Below are 20,232 nucleotides of genomic sequence, written 5' to 3' on the forward strand. Positions count from 1 at the left end.
TTCCCATTCACTGCAGTGTGCCTATGACTCACATAGGTCCTGGTCCTGAGTTAGCACACTTTCTTCATCATTTTGTGTAATTCAGTCTCCATATAATGGAAGAGGCCCTCATTTTCCCCTCCTGCCATATTTGAGAAAGCTGTTGCAATGACAGAGCAGTGTCCTCAAACCAAGAGATGGAAGCCCCCATGTGTGGTGAGCACCCAGAGAAGCCCAGTTTGTCCTTTTACCCTCCTCAGTGCAGTCCCCTCACACAACCCACATTTTACTTGACATGCAGAAGGAATCTAGGCTATGGAACAAGCAACTACTCTGCAAATTCTCAATGAGCTGCAGATCTTGGAAGGTGCACTGCAAATGAGAAAAAAAGATTAACAGAAGATGGGACAGTTTTATGGTTAGGGTGAATGAATGCCCTCTCTACTTGGCAGCTTGATTTTTCCAAAAACTCAAGAATTTACTCATCATAAGCTTTGATGTTGCTACTTGTTGCATTTCCCAAAATGAAGATGGATATTAGCTGAAACTTCACCTGAACACACAAAACATCACAGTAATGCCTACCATCACCACAAATGTCACTTTTTTTGCAGATGGCAAGCATCCTGAAGATCAGACATGGAAAAGAAGTAGGCTGCTCTGCCCTTAATCTGATCACCTCTACAGAATGAGAATAATAATATCACACAGTTGTGCAATACTGTTATGAAACTGAAGGCACTCATGGTGATGCTCCACTCAAGTGCTGTGGTGCAGGTCTACGGAAGCACCTAAAAAAATATTAACTCTTTTAACTGAGTGTTTGAATGCCACTTTAGCAAAAAAAAAAAAAAAACAAAAAAAAAAAAACCCAAACAAGCAAACAAACAAAGGGAAAAAAAAACCAACAACAACCAAAAAAAAAAAACCCCAAACAAAAAAAAAACCACCATGGAAAAAAAAATCCCTATATGTATATATGTACAGTCTTTCAGCAAACACAGGGGATAAAATGAAACTGCAAAAAGCCATCTGGTCACTGAGGCTATCAATATTGATAGATGCTTTGCTCTGTGATGGTAACACCCTGCTCCACATGTATTCACATCCCTACAGCCTCTGTCTGTGGGAGCCATTCAGCTGTTGCAGGGCCACATGGAGAGCCAGGTCAGGGAAGTGACCCAGGTTAACAAGAAATAGCCTGCTGGGGAAAAAAAAAGGTCACACAGGTTTCCAGTCCAGTTCTGCCCAGATACAGTCCACAGCTGTACCAGCACAAGTGGGAAAGAAGGGGATGGAAGGAGGGTAGAGACAGGGCTGCTGGAGCAGATGCTATGGCTCAGATGTTCACCATCCACACCCAGAACGAGGCAGGGATGATCATAAAGGGGGTATAAATATGTGGCAATACAAACAAAATACTAATCATAGAATAGTTTGGGTTGGAAGGAACCATAAAGATCATCTGTTTACAAGCCCCCTGCCATGGGCAAGGACACCTTCCACTAGACCAGGTTGCACAGAACCCCACCCACCTGGCCTTGAACGTTTCCAGGGATGGGGCATCCACAGCTTCTCTGAGCATCCTGTGCCAGTCCCACCACCCTCAGCACACAAAAAATTCCTTTTTAATACCTAATAATCTAAATCTATCATGAGCAGGTTACAGAGAACAGAATTGAAGTTTGTTTACAAGCCCCCTGCCATGGGCAAGGACACCTTCCACTAGACCAGGCTGCACAGAACCCCATCCACCTGGCCTTGAACATTTCCAGGGATGGGGCATTCACAGCTTCTCTGAGCATCCTGTGCCAGTCCCACCACCCTCAGCACACAAAAAATTCCTTTTTAATACCTAATCTAAATCTATCATGAGCAGGTTACAGAGAACAGAATTGAAGTTAAGGACATTTTGCTACCTTGTGTCCTTCTATTGGAAGTCCTGTGCTTTCACATCCATTATTATTATTATTATTATTATTATTATTATTATAGCAGGTTACAGAGAACAGAATTGAAGTTAAGGACATTTTGCTACCTTGTGTCCTTCTACTGGAAGTCCTGTGCTTTCACATCCACTATTATTATTATTATTATTATTATTATTATTATTATTATTATTATTATTAAACAGCATTTGCACACTGCAATGCCAGCTAACATTCAGATTCTCACCCATGCAGAAACGGCATCCTGTGGCACCATACTCACACCACCATCATTTATCCGTACAACAGGACCACATGGGCTCTCCCAGTCATGCTAATGAACTAGCTAGACGTGGTAGGTTATTACTTCACATTCAATAAAACTAGAAATATATTAAACCAGAGGTTTTACAGACACCAAATTTGCAGGAATGATGAGTCAATATTTGGAATCCCAGTTTGCATTTGCTACCACAGAGATCTTTAAAACCTAAAAGATTAAGAATTCAATTCCATGCCTGATTGTAGTCCATAGCAAAACTCCCACAAACTCAGTCATGCAGAAAGAGCTCTCTCAAGCAATGTCCCTGAAGTACACACAATTCTAACAGAAGGGCCCTTAACAGCTTTTCACTTACTTAAGTTAAAGGAAAACCAAGTTAAATATCCATTTCTAGTAGGAATAGTAACTGTAGAAATAATGGAAACTGGTAACATAATTTAAATAACACAGGCAGCAGCCAAGAGGGAATAGGACTTCCTCTAAATTCATTAGTGAGGAAGATGGATACTATTTTTGTATTTGGTCCAATATTACTAAACTTACCTCTCTACACAGCATTCACTTGATAAAGTTCAAGTTCGTAGCAAGTCCTGTGTTACTTCCAATAGCTTTGTAACGGATTAAAATAATTTTCTATAGCAGTAATTTCACTTTACTCATAACATTAGTCCAAGAAAGAGCCTTGCTTTTAGGAAAGACCCCAACTTCCCTTAAGCTCCATTAAAGTTCTGCCTGATTCGGACTTCATGAATCTCCCGTGGCACAGAATCAGCATTTCAAGCGGACGGGACCCACGGGCTGGGTGGGACGAGGGGCCGGGACATTGGCATCGGCTGTTCCTGGTGGCAGCTCACACGCTCGCTCATCCTCCCTTCACCTCCTTCCCCCTGCCTTATGCAAGTGGCCACGCTCTCATTCCTCCGCATCTCAAGAGCCAGCCCGCAGCTGCAGGCAGCCCGCGGAGAGGAGCAGGAGAAATGATATATTGCAGATATTTTATTTTTGGAAACCACAGTGTAAATAAAGCCATTTCCAGAGATATTCCATGGACACGGAGTGCTCGGTCGCAGAGCCAGCGCCTTATGTAACAGGAGGAGCATTGTTTAGGGTTGCCTGCATTAAAGAGCCACTCCTGGTAACACAGTTTACAAAGCTATAAAAAGCTACCAGCCTGACTACCGAGAGCGAGCAGGCGAGCGGTTTGTTACCAAAAGGCTGCTGCCAGCTGGAGAAAAGGGAAGTTTCGTTAAAGCCCCCAACTTTCCCCGCTCTCCCGGCGGACACGCATCCCCTCGGCGGGCACTCACCGCGGAGGAAGGCTGGGCTCCCTAGGCAGCCCGGCGCAGCGCCATGGCCAGGTGCTGAAGACAGCTCTGCCGCCCGCCTGCAGCCCGCGCCGCCGGAGCCGTCACTGCTCTTCCATGGAATCCCGCCTTATTCCCGCGCCCAGCAGCGGCACAGCCCAGGATGCCGCGATCCGGCCTCCCGCTCCGCTCCCGCCGTCAGCCTGTGGAAAAGCGTGAGCAGAAAGGATCGCTCGGACATGCACAGGCGCTCACAAGCAGCTGTAAATTTCCACTCCCCGCTGCCCGCGGCTGCACTCCCGGCTCCTCGCTGCTCCTGCTCCGACGAGCTCCGTGCGTCTTTCCCCCGCTGCCCTCCCCGCTTCCCACTCCCTCGCTCGTCTTGCTCACAGGCTCACACACACACACCCCCTAAACTCCACGTCAGAAAAGCAAAGGATGAAGTGATCACTCCGCCGAGAGATTTCCCCAGGGTTAAGGGAGGACATGCGACAATTTCGCATCACTCCTGTAAGTTTCCATTGCTCTCCAAAGTCTGTCGGCGCAGGGGGAGGCATCGCTGGCGGCTCCTCGCACCATCACGTGGCGCAGGCCGCTGGAATTAAATTATTCACCTTGCCGTCCTGCTAGGAATGCAAATAAGGGAGCCCAACGGCGGGTTGTTGTTACGAGATAATAAAAAAATCAACATGCTCACGCACCACATCCTTCGGCGAAGTCCTGTGCAGAAAAGCTGCAGATAAGCTGCTTCCTGCCTGACTATATATTATTACACAAAGATCAAAGTACTTTTCCACAATAATACTTGAGGGGATAAAAAAGGCACCCACCTGCAGTATACTCTGAGAAAAAATTAAATCCTGGTGAAGAAAAACATTAGCCCAAAGTATTTTTTCAAAGGCTAATGTGATGGGGAAAACATAAAGTATTCTGAAACAAGTACTACCAGCTATTATCAAGCATAGAGATACAGAAAATGTAATTAAAGGAATTTTTAGTGCTTCATTTTTCTCTGTCGGCAACTATGGTTAGAAAAAATCATAAAGTATTCTGAAACAAGTACTAACAGCTATTATCAAGCGTACAGATACAGCAAAATGTAATTAAAGGAATTTTTAGTGCTTCATTTTTCTCTGTCGGCAACTATGGTTTGGCAAGCGCCACGCATTCCCAAAGGGAATGGCAAGTGCTGTCCCCTGTGCCCCCAGCTGTTAAGAGCAGGGAAAGAAGGATGCTTTACTATAGGCACTTCAAGGTGGGATTTAAAATGTATCTTCATCTGGATCTTGGCCGACTCCCAGCTGGGATGTGTGCCCAGCATGTCTTCCTGCCAAGCTCTCCAGCTTGGGGGGAAAACTTTACCTCCCATCACTTCTTCCTCAGGGCACAGCCTAGCCAAAGTCCTACATTATTAAAAATAATTTGGTACACTACATTCGCCTGGGGAGCTGATCTCAGAGTTAGCAGCGCTGCAGTTGCATCAGATCTTGATGTAAGGCTCACCTGCAGTAGCTATTCACAGCTCCACATTACAGGCAGCTAAAAAGTGCATAAGAAACCTCATTTCTGAGGAATACAGATGAAACAGACACCTTTTAAAGGGCTACCAACCTTTGCTTGCAATGCCAGCTCCGAACTGAAGCACACAGGAGTATCCCAAATCCTCACTTTGAAGAGCCACTCGCCTGGGCCCAGAGAGGCAGAAGCCACCCCTGCTCCCTTAACCTCCCTGCATTTGCTCCTGCCTTTGCACAGGAGGCACCAAGCCAGCCTTAGATCAGCAGATTTGTACTCTCAACTTATCAGTAAAGCACGTCACCATTTCTGCTCACACTTTACCTAACAGATCATCAAGATACTGCAGCCCTGTGTTTTTGGACTGCCCTGAACTGGCATTAATTACTGCTGCTCCCGCTGCACCAGAAAGCACTGCAACAAGTGACACCAAGTGGCAATTTCTGCTCCAAACCCCTTGTGAAATATTCTTCCAGCACCGAATTAAAGGCTTCACATTAGCCACCACTGACCAGGTGTCCTCTCCAGGCCACCCCCACAGAGAGCTCAGCAGGGACACTGGGGACACCAAGCTCAGAGCAGGGTGAGCCACCCACGAAGCTCAGGAGGCACAGGAACAACCTGCACAGATGTGTCGTGGCATGGAGGAGCTGGGGAGAAGAACTGGCACTGGGCACCCTTCCATGGGTGCCTGCTGTGTCCCAGCTGGGTGGGGAGAGGGAAGGGGTGCTGGGCCCTGTGGTGCTTTCACCCACTCTGGCACTGGCCCTTCTTTGTTATCAGATACCTCGGCCTTTGGATAAACAGTGAAAGTCAAATGATAAACACTCTACCCTTGGGCTGCTTCTGACAGTACTGGCTTTTCCTAAGGCACCACAACAATCCAAGTGCATCACTATCATTGCTTCCCCTGGGTGTTTTTAAGAGAAAAACTTTTTCCTCTACCTGTCCCAAGAAAAATTTTATCTTTTCTATTGTAAATCCACCATCCCTTCAACAGCAAAACCCCAACTTTTTGTTGTACCGTGGAGTTCAACAGTGGTAGGTGTTACTCTGAAATCAAACTATCACAAAAAAATATTGAAATATCACAACAAATGTATTTTAGTTGCACATAAGGAGCCCCAGTGGGGGTAATTTGTGTATCACTGCACTCCATAAAGTATTCACTGACCATTCTGAGTATCCCAGCTTTTTGGAAGTATAAGAAATTTATCTACAAAGTAACTATCCTTTGTTTTGGACTAAATATGCTTGTTTTCCTGATTTGGAGCAATAATTTGAATTTGCACTCAATTACAGTTCAACTTTTCCCATCTTCTATCTGAGGAAATCTTTTAGGGCTTTAATAGGAGCCCTCTACACAGCTGGAGAGCAAGAAACCCACCTGCCTCCATCCCTGCATTGCAGCAGAAGAAACTGCACAAAACAAGGTACTAAGGGGGCAGGGGAAAAAGGATTCTCTGCTATTCCAATACTCTGTTTCATCTTAAGTAGAGTTAATTCTCAGATGACAGGATAAGGCCCTGAAACATTCAATAGGAATTAAGCCATAATTACTTGGTGCTCTTATCTGTTTGTTGGGGGGTTTTGTTGCCAAGAGGTTATTAAGTATTTCCAAAATATGTTTTCTTCAATTCTTAATTTGTAGCCATCTAAAATCTAGAATTATGTAATTATAAATAGACAAAAAAAATTTACAGTCCTAAAGTACATGGAAAAAAAGATCTCTGCACTGCTAAAGTACTCCAGCTTCCACATATTTAAATTTCATTATATTTGTTTCCTTTAAAGCGAGCAGAGTCCTCAGGCTAAGGCATGGTTAAAGTACTTTTGAGAAATGTTTGTCCTTGCTTTCATAACTTAAAATCATTCCATCTAATAAAGACCAAAGGAAGAAAACCCCAGATGATTTTTCCTGCCCTTACCATTTATTTTCTAATGTGGAAAAGAGAAAATAGGGAACTTCAACAATGAGTGAAATCACAATAAATTACAGCAGCAGATGATAAACACACGGTATATATATATTAATTCTGCTTATTTAATTATCCATTTCCAGTCTGTCTACCTCCTCTGAGATTACTTCCAGCATTCCACAGCCCTAAGCACCTCTAATAATAATAACAACAACAACATCCTTCCTTCCCCCCAGATTGCTCAGTGCCCCAGGCCATCAAAATTCAGTTCTCCACAGCAACAGGTTTAGTTGTGTAATGCTGAATATCAAGAGGAGTAGCTTTAGCATACTAAAAAGATTCCCCCACCCTAAAAAACCTGAAAACTAAAGAACATCCCCCAGAAGATTTCATGCTATTCTTACAAATCCCAAGATATCAACATTTTGATAGTTTGGCAGTTTATTGGGGTGGAGGGGAACTAAAAACAAGTAATTTATATAATCTACATCGTAAAGCTGTTACACTTTAACTCAAAGCATTTAGCTTTACGGCAGAGCAACATAAAAAGTGCCCAACAACGCTTCTAAAACCTCATAAAATAAGATGCTTTACAGTAACTCCATACTTCTCTGTTATTCTGTGAATCCACAAATACTCAGTTTCTTCAGATGCCTGCAAGAGCACTGTGGCCACCCCAGATTAATGCAAGTAAATTCTTCCTCATGGATTAGATCCCAAATACAGACATACAACACACACGTTTTCTCTCTGTGTAATCTCAGAGGGACACAAGCTTGGAACTGAGCCTGTACACCAATCCCCCCCAAAACAGCTACCAGCACCCAAAGGCAAATTAACATTTGGCTGCTTATCCAAATATGAAATGAGACCAAAGAAAAGGGGTACAGTCTAAGGGGCAGGTAGTTTCCCTACAGCCATGCAAAAAGCAGAAAAGCTTCTGGCCTCTCTCAGGACTAGAAAATTGATATTTCTTCAGTGAAGTGTGGAAAACAGAGAGCAGCAAGATGCAGTGGCTGACCTGTAGCTGCATTTTAGTTGAAGTGAGTGGAAGGATTTAAATGGATGCTTTATATAAGCTACTCCTGAAAATGCAGACATGTCTTCAACGATTATGTTCCCCTCTTCTTCCTCCTAGCTCCCTCTAGCGCTTTTAAGGATATTCAGCCTTTTCCCTCCTGATTTATTTAACACAAATACAGTTGCTTAGATGTTGTTTGGTTTAGTTGGGGCTTTGGGGGTTTTTAAGATCTGCAATAGCTCTTATAAACTGTTAATGAGATTTTACTGAATGTGTTATTCATATGTACAATCCCTCCAGAAACCAAACACTGACACTGGCCTTTCTACCAGAAAGGTTTGTATATTAATACTTTATGTACAGGCCAGTGTATTTAAAAGTTTACTCATTTTAAAGGCATCCAGTTCCATCATTAGAGAAAGTCAACAAAAATTAATCCCTCTCCTTGAGCATTCTCACTCCCAAGTGAATTGTGTCTGAACAGAAGGTTACTACAGCCCAACAGCTGAAAAATATAACATATTAAAATTTTATGTCTGCCCTAAAGTCACTTATAAAATGTTAATGGTGCCCCTTATCTACTGTGTCGCAACATAAAACACAAATAAGAACCTGCACTCCACTTCTATGAGTGGAGGAACAGTGAACTGATGACAACATCAGGCTTTTTACCTGCAGACTCATGCAAACAGAAACTAGCCCCCCGAAATCGATGACTGCCTCAAGACCCAAGCAGGTATTTTTAAAATAATTAAACCTTTCACCTCTCCAAACTGCTCCTATCAACACAGCAGGCAGTACCCAGCTTACTTGTGTCCTTTTCCTGCAGACTGGGATAACAGACCTGCAGTTTGTGTGATGCAGGTCTCCAGAAACCATGCCCACAGACACAACAAACTTTTGAGTCTCTTCTAACACAGGTTAAGAATCCTACTAAAGCAGAACAGTCAAAGCAAAACCAGAATAATACTAGGCTAAAAGTCTAAACTGCTGCTTTCAGATGAAAAGTTACAGTTTTTTCTCAGTGTCAAATAATGAAACCCAAGCATTACTATAATTCTTGAAAAACATCTGTTATACTTAAGCAAGAATTGCTCTAAATTGACTTGCAGAAAGTCACACAAGAAAATCTCTGGTGGCAACACTTCTCCCCTGGAGAAAGAGAACCCACATTTTCTCTTTAACCCACCTTTTGCCCTTTAACAGTTTTGTCCTGCAACTACATTAGATATCGGAAAAGGATAGGGAACCTTGAGAGCTCATCAAGCTCAAGTTGCACAAGGAGAGATTGTCTTCACAAATACCCCAAAGTCATCCCTCCTGACAAACAATTAAGTATATTCATCACTTGTCAGATTGCAAACATATTTGTCTTCCTGTGACAGATACATGGCCAGCTGATGAAACACAGGGTGCTTGCACTTCTCTGTCCCACAGTAAGTATTTTACCATCATTTTAATGTTATCTTCCTGTTAGGTGGTGAACAGTTCCTGTCGTCACGAAGCCCCTCTCTCAGATTTTAGTAACATATTTTTCTGGTCCCAGGAAGGAACCTCCAGTGCCTTCCTATAGATGTCTGTAGTCCATTCTGGCCAAAAGTTGAGTATACTGAGCAAATTAACCTGTAGGATATTCTTTGAAGTCCCCAGTGGGGAAAACCTGTCCATGCACATTCCCACACTACTAAAAAGCCATCTGCTGTTCCCCCCATCCATGCTGCCCAACAACTGACATTACAGATTAATTATTATGTCAGACACACACAACTACAAAGTGTCCAGTTAAGGGCTGAGTTCCTTTTGTTTTAATTAATAAACCAAGGTCATGGCTCGAAGTCCTTAAATGGCAGCAGGCATGCTGCAGACTGGCATTTTTTAGCCAAGTCTGTCCTGAACAAAGACCAACATGAGCAGTGTGTTCATCTTCTGGACAATTTCTGTTTTGGAGGGAGAGCTGCTCTGGCACCTGGGTGTGCTTTGATTCAACTCCATTTCTGTGCAGCCTCAACAGCTGAGATCCCTGACAGGCTCTGGATACCTGGAAGAAAACCACTCACCACATGACATAAAGGGCAAGCTCTAGATATGTAGGTTGTAACAGGTCAAATATACTCATGGAAATCTCGGCAAACATCATTCCTCAAGACATCTCCTAATGAAATCTGACAGCTTCACCATCACACAGCACACAGATCTGTACTCACAGACTTTGTCACACCCTCTGAAAGCAGTTTAAGAAATCCGTTTTCTCACACTAATGGTCAATCACATACCTGTTCCCTTCCCACAGAAGCAATTGATAATTTTCTTCTCTGCGTGTGCTTTGGCAGTGTGCATTCACAAAATAACTTTATCTGCCATCAAAATCTACACCTATGAAGGGTAAAAGACTGCTACTGTCCATTTATAAAAGTCATGTTTAGCACTGAAAATAAGTAAGGTGTACACCTCCCAAATGAAAAAAGAGTCTCAAGCTGTAGCAGCCTAGAGATGAGAAGTTATCTGTTATGTTTGCAAAAAAATAATATTTTTAGCTAAATGCTGAGCCTGATCACCTGCAGAACACATTTTCTAATATATTTGCATGCAGTACCTTGAATTTATGAGAGCTCTAGGCCCAGTAGCAGAATTCAGAGAGAAAACTCTCAAAACTGTTTCAGAACTGCAGTGCTCATAAGGACACAAAATTATGTCTGGCATTGTTGCAAATGTTGGAGTTTCCACCCAAGTACCACTGAAAAGAAATGGCTTGTTTTCTGGGAGCAGGCAGAACCCCATGAGAAGGTCACCCAGCAAGAGTCATATCGGTTCAACTTTCCATGACCACAGCAAGACAGTCTCCCCTAGCTGTCATCATGGGATGAAATTACTTTCACAAGCATAAGAACTTCCATTGAAATATTTCAGCACACAAAGGCCTGTATCCAGAGAGCTGCATGGCAGCCAGGTAACCAAAGATGAGAAGGTAAGCTATTTAATACCTTGTCATTTAACCCAACAACAACATTACCTATTTTTATGTTTTTCAATTTAAAAAAACACTAAAAACAGATAACACAGAACTTCAAAAGTAATAAATAGTATGATACTGTATGATACAGACAGTTTACACAGACTGGCTTTTCTTTCAAAACTAAAGACAGTTCTATATGATTCCTACACTAAAGAAATAAGACCTTATTGGATTTAAAATAAGTTTGAAATATATTGTTTTTGTTCTTCTCAAAACAATAAATGAATTTTGTTATTATCAGCAAAGGAGTTTTAAAAATTCATATATTTACTCTGGTTCCCCAAAGCTTAACAGCTTCTTGAACAAGAGTAGCTTTTTAAAAGATTTTGTATCTTGACACTAATTTCAAGCACTAGAGAATCTGTGAAACCCATTAATAACATAGTGCAACAGTTAATTGCTTACCACTTTCAATGTTTTGGGTTTTTTTCATTTTCTGAAAATTCATATTCTATTTTACTTTCTGCTCCCTGAAGCTGTGATTCTTGTATTTGCAAATGTGCTCTTTGAAGGCTCTCCGTTTTATTTATGTATAGGTACAGAATCAAATAACTTCAACAAATTTAGACTTTACTTCTCCATCACCACCTACATGAAGTGTACACATACAGGTTTTACTTTCTGTTCCCTGAAACTGTATTTGCAAATGTGCTCTTTGAAGGCTCTCCGTTTTATTTATGTATAGGTACAGAATCAAATAACTTCAACAAATTTAGACTTTACTTCTCCATCACCACCTACATGAAGTGTACACATACAGTTTTCCAACATCTACAACCAATACTGACTTCAATTAAAAAATGTCTTGAAATCAGACCTGATTGTGTTATGGAAGTGAGATCATTAATACTGCAAAAGAAATTTCCCACTCTGCATTCAGTGTTTTCAACAATTCAGTGTTTTCAGCTCTTGGCTACCACTTATCTACAGGGAGTGTCTTCTCCACTGCCTGTTGCCCATGAGTCTTGACACCTTGAAGTATTTTCAGATACTGTTCCTCATCTTTTCAGGCATATCCAGCCTCTTCCCATGGTTATTAACTTCACAAAGCTTTGAGTCCATCTTTCAAAAGGGTCAGCCAACATGCTCTTTGATTCAATCAAATACATGAGGCTGTGCCATCATTTATCATCTTTCTACTCTGCGTGGCCTAGATAAAACTGTCAGAAAGGATTGTGCATTTCCTTTCAACTGTGTGTTCATTTGGGAATTTTGTTTTTTTTTGGCAAACAAACATCCAATGACTGAACGTCAAAAAATTATATATAAATTAAAATATTCTTATTGACAGTAATATTTTCAAGATAAGTTTCTTAGCCAGAATACATCAAACCCATAATCAAACTGAAATACTAGACATTTTATAATGTTTCCTATGCTAGACATTTTATAATATGTTTCCTACATGTTCAATATTTTGCTTCATGACAACCCTTAAAATTTAGGAGTTTTATATTAGACACTAAAAACAAAAATAAAATTTCTCAGTCTCCATACATTTTCAAAAGTGTTTTTTCAGGCTTTATTTACTGCTGGAATATGATGGATTTGTTTGCAGTTATGAAATTATTTGTAATATTCATCTTCATTCTCACTACAGAAATATGGAACAGTTCTGTATTTTCAGCAGCATTGTTGACAACTTTAGAAGAGCCATCAGACAAATGTCACCATTCTTTTTGCTCCTGGTATTTTCAAACTTCTTATTAGCCTTAAATCCTAAAGAAAATCCAGTGAGTTTTCTGTAATCATCTTTATAAAACTTACTTGTACTAATTCCTATCTATTGGCTGCTGCCATGGAACCATTTGTAAATCAAGATGTGACTCTCCCTTTGCTGAAACCCTCTTTGTATTTGTATCTATTCCAGACAGCCTTTTGTTCCCACACCCTCAGCTGCTCCCCAGCTTTGGGGGACACTCTTGTAGGCAGGGCTAGAAGTGTATCAGTGATGTAGCAGCACATCACATGGCACAGAGGAGATTTGCTGAGTCCCTCAAGTTTTTGCAGCATTCTCCCATGGCCTGATGACCTGTGCTGAACCTTAGGAACCCTGGTGAGGAGACAGTTCACATCATGGAGGGAGTTCAGCAAGGGAGGAAAAAAATGGATAACATCTCTGTGCATTTTTAACTAGCACTTAACTGCTGCCCAAGCAACCAGAATAGCACAAGAATATCTCAGCAAATCCTCTGCTAGCATCTTCCCTCCCCTGACAAAAGGGTGGAACACTGAAGAATTGTAGGGGAGTGTATCTCCTCACATTAATGCTGCTTTCTTGAAGGGAAAAGCTTTTCCAAACAACACACAACCTAAAAACCACCATGCCAGCTTGACCTCAGAGTACATTCAAACCTGTCCTCATTTAAACCGCCTTCAACCTAAAGCACTTTATCTTTTACTTCCATATTTTGCCCAAGGCTACGTGTGATGCTTGCAAACAGAGCAGTGCAGATGTTGCAAGCAGATAGAGACCTAAACATGGATTGTAATGTAAAAGACAAGACCTGTTAATGGTCTGCAGATAAGAAGCAGGACAAAAGGTCAACACAATTTCTAAGCAATAAGCTTTTATTTGGAAGGTTCAGCCTTTTTTGGCTCACTTACTTAAACTAATTTGTAAAAAAAATAAATTACCACTCCCCCCACCCCTCCCCCAAGACTTTTCCCAGGGACTATATGGTATACACAGTATTTGCCCTAACAGAGGACTACAACCAGCATGCAGTCCTGCACCCACTCTATAAGGTTCAATTCGGTGCTTATTTCTAATGACAAATAAATCATATACTGCAGACAGTTTCTCTTGCAGCTAAAAGCAACAGGGAGTGAATGACCACCATGAACTGGTAGTCCAAAATAAATTTTGCTTATTTGCAGAAGTGAAAGAGAGCTGTCTGACTGCAGAAAGTGAAAGCACACAATCACAAGATACACTTGAAGAGGGAAAGCTGATACAGCCGTGCCTCCCTGCTGACATATGAAAGTAGGCAAAACAAAGAGCTGAATGCTCAGGACACTACAGCTGCTGGACGTGAACCCTTCCCACACAATATTAACCTCTCCATATTCAGCAGTCCCCAGTGCCTTGACTTACAAAGCCACACACAACTTCCTTCCCACACTTAAGATCAAACAAACTGTATTTTTGCTGCAATAAATTTGTGTGTATGAATTTGTACAAGTGCTTTTGTGCTACACTGGCACAGGATCTTTAAGAAAGACCACTCAAAGATCCGATGGATGTCACACAACTGTCCCCACATTTCAAAATCCAGTTATGCAGCATTATTTTCTTCCATCTTAATTCTTGTCTCTTGCAGCAGGAAAAGTAAAGTACAAAGATTTCTGTGCTATCAGAAGGGATGTTTTTAACTCACACTATAAAATAATTTTAAAATGTTGTTTCACAGTTTATCAAGTTGCTCTAAGGACACTTTGCTGTCAAAATGAGAATTCTAGCCCTTACTGCCATCAACTGCCTTGCATCAGTTCTAGGAATGACATGACTGCAGAGGCAGGCAGAGCAGCCTGCTGGGCACCATGAAAATTCAACAGCCAGGAAAAAACAAACCCCTCTGACCTCCCCTAAAAGTACATCTTTTGGAGAAGTGAGAAGAACTGTGGTACTTACTAAATGTAAATTGTTTGAAATCTTTGGAACTACCTTTATCAATACAGACAATATAAAAGAAAAAAAGGAAAAATTCAATAATTTTTCATCCAATCACAAACATCTTAGTAGGGGTGTGCAATTTTAAAATATTTCTACAATATGTGTCACGAAAAACAGTTTAAAAAATATCCTGTCCCTTTCTGCTAATTTCTACACCCAGGTTGCAACCACACATCTTGATCTGTTAATGCAAGGGTTGTAACACCTTGCTATGAATTTGTTAACAAAAAAATTTCATTCTTCAAAACGATCCTTCACTTTAAGTGAAAGCAAACTATGCTACCAAACAACTTCTCAAGTAACTGGTACATCATAAACTGGACAGAAACCAATTCCACACACTTCACTATGATAAACAGCAGTGTTTGGTGGGTTTATTTTTTGTAAATGCACATTAAATTTATATATCAAGAAGCATTTAATCTCATTAAAGCTTTTGTTATTTTATGCCAGCCTGAACGCAATCTAAACTGTGATTACTTTGTAACAAATAGCATATGTATCCACTTCTGTGAGAAGAATGCCAAATTCATACACTGTAGTCACATGAGGAACATGTCTTTAGAAAAAGGGTTGGTTTTTTTTTCTTAAGAAGAAAGGGCTACAAAGATTTGGGCCCACAGTCCACTCAGTGAAAGCATGTCAAACATATTTTTAACACAGTTTCTTTGGTTCCAGTAGTTTAAGAATTTTACAGGGGAAAAAGGTAATAACAAAGTTAAAGCCAAGCACTCCTGAGAGAAACCCATTTGCCTCCACTGTCTGAAAAAAGGCAGGAGGGGATTTTGATGCAGCAGAACTGAGAACACAGAAACACAGAGACGTCCAGGCTCTGCTGTGTGATAAGACCATCCAAAATAACCTAGATATGGTAAGTATTCTGCCCATACCACCACTTTGCTCATACTGTAGAAGTAGCTGGCTCAAACATTTTAAATTGAGATAAAAGACAGCAACAATAAAATTAGAAAGCAATCCATCAATTTCCAGATGCTCCTCATTTTGCACCTAGACCACCTCCAATTCCCTGAGAAAAGCACAAATACCAAGTGGATGCACAGCAAATGAGATGGGAAAAATTATTCGGATAAATATAGCTGAGCCAAATAAGCTTTTGTGGGGGGTTTTTTTGTTTTGTTTGGGGTTTTTTATTTGGTTGGTTTTTTGGGGTTGGTTTGTTTGTTTTGGTGGATTTTTGGTGGGTTTTTTGTTGGTTTTTGTTTGGTTTGGGTTTTTGTTTGGGTTTTGTTTGTATTTTTTTTTTTGTTTGGTTGGGCTTTTTTGTATCTTTTTGAACCCCAACCAGTCCTGTGAGTAATGACACAAAGGAACAGGACAGCCCAAGAAGCACAGGAGCATCTGGACTGTTTCTTTCTTTGACAGTGCCACTTTTAAACGTTCAGGGGACTGTGGCTTCCCTGACCCTTCAAAACACTTATAAACAAACCAAAGGAAATAAATATTAATGGGATAATACTCCCTCCCATTCTTGCTGCTCCTGTTCCTCACACCTTACTGCTGGTTTCACACCTCTACAAAGTTAAGTCAAACCAAGTGCTGGTGCAGCACATTGAACAGGATTAAGGAAAAAATCAACTACAAAATTAGAATTTTCTTCAACTAAATTAATTTCCCCACAGGAAACTGTGACTAAGGACTGCTTAGTCTTATGAAGAGCTCTGTTGTTGAACCTCCACACCACAACACATACCTACCCTGTTTTCTAAGGTTTTAGTCAAATTCCCTTTAGTACATTTGAAACCTTACATGTTTCAGTTTTATTTGAAAGTGGTTGTTTCAGCACACACAATAATGACTTCAGGTTGTTGCCCTATGTCTCCTTTAGATGGCTTTAATTAGTTCAAGTCCAATTCTACAGCAGGCACTGCCTCTCTTGCCTTTGCACAGCAGCTACCAAGACCAGCATCAACCTTCTATCGGCTGGCACCACAAGGGCAGCTGCCTCCACACTTGGATTTAAAAGTCGAAAGGCAAATCAAAATGAAGTTGTAGGGGTCCCCAGAGATCATCTCTTCAGAGTGGGAACACCACAAATTCATTAATTCTTGCAGATTGCTTAATGTCTCCTATGTGTTCACGTAATGAAAATAGTTTGTGTGCATACTTTACCCTGCAGGCAAACCCATAAAGAGCCATCAAAAGGGTCAGAATATTTTACAACCACAAGCCTTACTTCAGAAAGTACCAGTGAAAATTTATTTCAGATAAATATACTGCTGCGTTGACATGGAAAAATGAAGATAAAAAGGGTTTTAGGTATCCATTTATTTCGGATTCCTTTCATCATATACATCTACTGCCTGGTTTCCAGAAATCTCAGGCCCTTTCAAGTGCACTTGTAATCACAGGCTTTCAGGTCTTATTAATTCATTCCCATGACTCAAAATTAGAGGGCAGAGTTTTAGGTCTTGATCAGCATGGTGGGGCTGTGGCACAGCAAAGGCAACACATGCTGCTCATCTTGGTCAGACATAAGCTAACATCCAAAGCAATCCTTGCTCTCTGTGCCCACACAGCTGCCTGGAATCTTTGCTGGCAATGAACACCGAGACTGCAAGACAGAAATATGGCTGAAACTGAAAACGCCTCTACTACATAAACAGATGAAACTCACTGCACTACCAGTTTCCAAATGCAGACCTTGGAGAAAATGCCAGCCAGTGGATGGTTAAGAATTTCAGCATATTGGGCCAGATTCCAAAACCCTCAAGCCAGTTAGTAATTAACAGACATCTAGGTCCTCCACATGAAAGAAGTCTATTGTTAAAACTGTGACACAAATTTTTCCTTTCCTTTTCCTAGCCAGTCTCTGCCTATGTTTTAAGATTCCCTTAGGACTATAACAGCCTATGATTTTAGAACCTCAACTTCTCAAACAGACAATTTGTTAGACTTTTAGTTGCCAAGAATGCAAACATGCTTACACCAGAGGTAGAACAAAATTAATTTACAGGCTTCTCAGAGACCCATAATCTCCCCTTTATTTAATTTAATACCTGGGAAAAAATTATCTGAACAATCCTCTACCATGTCCACAATAGCAAAAGAATTACAAAACATGGTAACAAAACATACTGAGGACCTATAAATAATCTGAGTCCAATTAGTGAGCAACATACCTACGGGGAATATTAGCCTGTGTCTTCATAGATAATGATGCGTTACAGCAAAATTTCTAAGATAAACCAAAGTATGCCTCACTAAAACCATTTTGTTGGTAATCAATTTGTAAAGTAGGAGAGAACTATGATCTGCATAGAACTGCCTGTTCTCTGTTCTGTTACCTTACTGAAGATAGACATGTGAATAAGAAGAGACTACATATAAACCCCAGAAACTAACCAACGTAATAAAAGAGATTATGTTAAACTTGCATTTTGAAAGAATGAAATGCAGACACTCATCTGTAAGGGAGCAAATTAAATCACCAAGGATAACAGGGGAGAATGTGACAGAGCGGGAGCTGGCAGAAGTATTCTATGGATATGATGACACTTTAAGAAGAGTCAATAAAACAAAGAGCCAAGCCCATCAGAAAAGAACAAAAAGTTCTATCAGAATTTTAAAAAACCCATTTTCTGAATGCCCATGGCTTTCCAAAGTCTGTGGCTTTGCTGCTTTGCTGTTTGCTGGAGTTTTACTGGTATGTCTCTACCTCGCCCAAGTCTATCTCGTCATATGAGGAAAAAGCCAAACCCCCACTGCATTCAAGGTGAAAAAACCATCCCTGGAGAAGAGAATTAGATGAATTCCTTTGGGACCAGGTTCACCTCCTCCCACTCCAAGGAGCTACTTGCACTCTGCCCGTCTATGCAATTGCTCATTTTAACTCCCGACATATGACCAGACTATGCAACGAAAGCTTAATCCAGCAGCTCAGTCAGCAGCAGCGCTCACCAGGACAGCCAGTCCTCTGCTGTCCCCCGTGGGAGCGCTGCCCTCACCTCTGGGTGCAGGTTCTCAGCCAGGTCCACACTGCAGAGCCCAGGAAGCTGACGCTGCTGCTGGAGGAGAGCTGCAGGCAGGCTGCTGGGATGTCAGCTCAGCATCGCTTGTGAGCTTCTGCCACCTAACAAGTTTGGGAAGAACTGAGCTTACTGGTTCACTGGCAGAATAGGCTGCTATGTTGCAGAAAGGCTATCTTACAGTTCCAGGCTAAAAGCAAAATGAAGGAAACTCAGCATGTTTCAAAAGTGCCTCATTAATTTTATCCTAAGTCTTTAATTTAGTTTTAAGAAAGACGTATTTACCATTATTTTTGCTTCAGATAGCAAGCAAAATCTATTAGTACTTTCTAATACATTCAGAAAATTCAAAATTTGTCTGAGGCAGGCAGTCATGGTCTTTCAAATTCTTCCAGCACAGGGCTCCATCTTCTCTGTATTTGGTTTATTCCATATATACAATTGTAAAGCCTCAGGTGTTTACTAACATTCAATATTCACAAGCACACATATTAGTAATTCAGCAAAACAAGATTAATCTGCAAGCAGCACCTCATAACGCAGAATATTCTAAGAGCAAGAGAAGCTCGTGTTTAATTTTAAAATGAACAATTACAGGGGAGAAGTCTCTTTTGAAAAACATAATACACTACTATTTTATGGAGAGATTTGCCAGCACATCAGGAGTGCTGAGCCACCCTCTTTCCCAGCAATGTTGCTGGAAGTTGTCTCATTCCTGTCTGGGGAGCTGGGCAGTTCTCAAGGGCCGAACTTCAGCCACAGATGTAGGCACAACTGCGTAAACATTTAAAAGGTTTTACAGAAGTACAAAATAGATGCTGGACATCAAAATCTTCTGGGTCAGATGAGAGCTCCAAGTCATGTAAACACAGCATTCCCATCCCCAGAATAATCACATTTCTACCCCCCGCCACAAGATGGGCAATATCTACAAGATGGGAAAGATTTTCGCAATTATTTAAGCATATAATGTTTATCTCTACAGTTTTAAAATGGTGGCAAAAAAGAAGCCACAAAAAAGCAAAAAAAGTATTCTCCCTGCTTTTTAAGAGTAGTTATATTTTTGCCCCCGTGAAAAACATCTTTACACAGCCACAACACCAACACTCGCAACGGCAACGCAGCTGAAAATTCTAAAGGGAGATACAAAACTTTATTTTCGCATTTCGAACGGAAAAGGGCAGCGACAATCTAGCGCAGCCAGCAAGGAAGAAGAGCAGAGGCCAGCAGCGATGTTACGCAACTCGCTCACGCACCAAACGCTTTAATTTTCGGTACATTAAAGAACAGACGGCAGTGGGACACCCACCCCCACCAGCGGGCCCAGCCGCTCTGGCCCCGGCCCCAAGATGGCGGCGGCGCCCCCACAGCCCCGGGACAGCCCGCCCCCCGACCCGCCCCTCCAACATGGCGGACGCACCTCCAGCCCCTCGGCCGTGCCCCCGCCCCCCTCCCTGCTTTTCTATTGGTCGCTGCCACCGCCCCGCCTGCCGTCTCAACCAATAGAAAGAGAGAGAGGCGGGGCACGCGCGGCCCCGCCTCATGTGGGGCCGCCCACAGCCAGGCTCTCGCGCGTCCCGGCGGGTTGCGCCCCCTGGCGGTCGGCAG

General features: G+C 41.7%; 1 protein-coding gene across 20 annotated transcripts in view; it reads right to left on the reverse strand.

The window, feature by feature from the left end:
• CAB39L (calcium binding protein 39 like) overlaps positions 1-20,082 on the reverse strand; it is a 75,793-nt gene extending 55,711 nt beyond the window's left edge. For 10 of the 20 annotated variants that reach the window (XR_005628297.1, XR_005628296.1, XM_039716640.1 and 7 more), the window contains exons 1-3: positions 20,045-20,082; positions 18,604-18,814; positions 3,498-3,697 (exon numbers count right to left, since the gene is read on the reverse strand). The gene's annotated coding sequence lies outside the window, so the exon portion shown is untranslated. Of the gene's footprint in view, positions 1-3,497; positions 3,698-3,902; positions 4,057-18,556; positions 18,815-18,909; positions 18,932-19,880; positions 20,011-20,044 lie in introns of those variants that run through there. The other 10 variants (XM_039716633.1, XM_039716637.1, XM_039716625.1 and 7 more) reach the window with 9 other exon arrangements.
• Between the last annotated feature and the right edge of the window lie 150 nt (positions 20,083-20,232).

The sequence above is a fragment of the Passer montanus genome, unplaced genomic scaffold (assembly GCF_014805655.1).
Source record: "Passer montanus isolate IOZ18808 unplaced genomic scaffold, ASM1480565v1 scaffold36, whole genome shotgun sequence".
Taxonomy (NCBI): Eukaryota; Metazoa; Chordata; class Aves; order Passeriformes; family Passeridae; genus Passer; species Passer montanus.